This window comes from Pan troglodytes, chromosome X (genome assembly GCF_028858775.2).
Source record: "Pan troglodytes isolate AG18354 chromosome X, NHGRI_mPanTro3-v2.0_pri, whole genome shotgun sequence".
NCBI lineage: Eukaryota > Metazoa > Chordata > Mammalia > Primates > Hominidae > Pan > Pan troglodytes.
The window spans coordinates 120,334,874-120,337,833 of NC_072421.2; positions in this window are offsets into that span (position 1 = coordinate 120,334,874).

The window sequence follows — 2,960 nt, forward strand, 5'->3', positions numbered from 1 at the left end:
AATGAAGATTAATCTGTTCAGTGTAGAGGATGGAAAGGGCCAATGGATAGTAAGGCAATTAAAACACCAGAGAAGAAACATGAAAATTAGCTGGGAGACTATTGCAATACAGTCTGAGATTAAGTTGATCCAAGTCTGAATCAGGGTGGGACCATGAACCTGGAAAGGAAAGGAGGTAAGCCAATTTTTTGCCCAATTACATTGTATACATCCAGCAAAATAAGTTAGCTTATCAAGAATTCTAATCTTCCACAGCTTTATGTGTATTTATCCATACTGAAACACACCAAAACATTCTGTTACCATATCTATTTCTTCTTAATCTAAAAGCTCCTCAAGGTTATGAGAGTTGTCTGATTTCTTTTGTCTCTCTAGAACCTAGCAAAATGCCTGACACATATTAACATTTTTAAAAGTGTAAAACTAGACCAAAAACCAATAAATCTAGGTAACTTTTGATAAATGGAGAAAGAACAGCTGTTGAGCCTACTCTGTATTTGGAATATTAAGAGAATATGACAAAATAAGAAGTTCTGAAAAAGGAGCAGATTCAGGGGGAAAGGAAAAAAAATTCCAGGAGTGAGAGATTTGAATCTTAATCAATCTCTCTCTCTCTGTCTTCCTCTCCCCCTCTCTCTTCCCCTCCCCCTCTCTCTTCCCCTCCCACCCATCTTCCCCTCCCCCTCTCTCTTCCCCTCCCTCTCTCTCTTCCTCTTCCTCTCTGTGATGGATAATACTGAATGTCAACTTGATTGGATTAAAGGATGCAAAGTATTGATCCTGGGTGTGTCTGTGTGGGTGTTGCCAAAGGAGATTAACATTTGAGTCAGTGGGCTGGGGAAGGCAGACCCACCCTTAATCTGGTGGGCACAATCTAATCAGCTGCCAGCGAATATAAAGCAGGCAGAAAAACGTGAAGAGGTGAGACTGGCCTAGTGTCCTAACCTACATCTTTCTCCCGTGCTGGATGCTTCCTGCCCTCAAACATCGGACTCCAAGTTCTTCAGTTTTGAGACTCGGACTGGCTCTCCTTGCTCCTCAAGCTTCGGACAGCCTATTGTGGGACCTTGTTATCGTGTATTAATATATATATACATATATATGTGTATATATATATGTGCATACACACACACACACACACAAACACATGTATATCCTATTAGTTCTGTCCCTCTAGGGAACCCTGACTAATACACTCTCCATCCATCCTTTAACAGGTAAAATCATTATTTTGGAGGGATAACAAAGTTACATATTTTAATAACTTGAACATTTATTACAACTATAAAAAATAGAGCTTCATGGGGCACCGAGACACAAGAGCAATCAGTTTGAGCTTAGAGTATAAAAGGATATAGAGCATCTGGGCAAGGTGGTGTATGAAATGTTGGGGAGTTAGGAAGCCTGAGATGGATTGCTTAAAGAGGGGCATCTAAAAGAGTAACGCATTCATTGGCCAACATAACAATCAGATTAATGTCACTTTAGCATAATCTTTGGGTTTCACCTTCCACTGTCCCTGAAAAGATGAAGTCACATAATATTAATAGAAATGTAGAAGGGAAAATTTCAAATATAGTCATGTTAACTTTGAGTGAACCAGCCTGCTATGGTCCACAGTTGTATTTCTACCTTCATAAGCCCAGGGACACTGCTTATCTTAGGGACTATCTTTTAAACAGTTAAAAAAATGCAGAAAACTATCTCTTATCTCTTAGAGATAGATGGATTTCAGTGTTAAAGGAGCTTATAAAACTTGACGATTTCCCAGAGGCAAGCCATGACCTTTATACTGAACTGCTCAAGAGGTATCTGCTCCCTTTCATCCTGAGAGATAACCATGAAATAGTTTGGCTGCAGCCTAATTCTCTGGCAGTAATACAACATGTCAGTATGGCTCAAATGAGTCATCACCATTAGTGAGGCATGGGCCTTGCACTGGATAGAGCATAGATTAATTCAAGAAACACTTATTGAGAATCAAACAGAAGTACTTCTAGTGGCAATGTTGAATTTGCCCTGATTTAGCCACATATAGCCCAAAGCAACCCAGTTGTGATATTAATGGTCAAGGTTTAGGTATATACTATGGCCAGTAAGTGAAGCAAATAAACTTAACAAAAACTAATAAGGCAGAATAAAGAACTAGAAATTTCATGGGCTTTAGAATAACACCTGGATTTGAGTCCTGGCTTTGACACTCACTAGCTCTGTGAACTTGGAAAAGTTTATTAATTTCTCTGAGCTCCACAACTGCATCTTCATAATGAAGATTATAATAATTTCTACCTCATATACTTGTTATTAGGATTAAATGGTAAACCCTTGATAATCTTATTATATACTTATAAGAATGGTACTTATGAACATCAGGCAAGCAGTTTTGGCCTCATGGACACCAAGTGCCTTAACCATAAGTGTAAAGCATTGTATCATTACAGATAGATTGGTATGGTAGATAGAATAATGGCCCATTAAAGATGTCCATGTCCTAATCCATATAAATATGTTACCCTACATGGCAAAAGGGATTTTTTTCATATGTGATTAACTTAAAGATTTTGAGATGGGTAGATTATCCTGCATTATTCAGTTGGGCCCCAAGTGATTACAAGGGTCCTTAGAAAAGGAAGTCAAGGAGGTCAAAAACAGAAAAAGGAGATGTGACTACAAAAACAGAGGTTGAAGTAATGTGCTTTGCAAATGGAGGAAGGGACCATTAGCCAAGGTATGCAGGTGACCTCTAGAAGCATGAAAAGGCAAGGAAGCAGATTCTCTCCCAGACTTTTCAAAAGTAACATAGCATTATGGATGCCTTGAACTCAGACTTCTTTCCTTCAGAACTGTAAGATAATACATTAGCGTTGTTTTAAGCCAATAAGTTTGTGGCAATTTGTTAAGTAGCAATAGAAAACTAATAAATTTAGATTTGGTTAAAAGAATTCTGGCTAGCCATATGT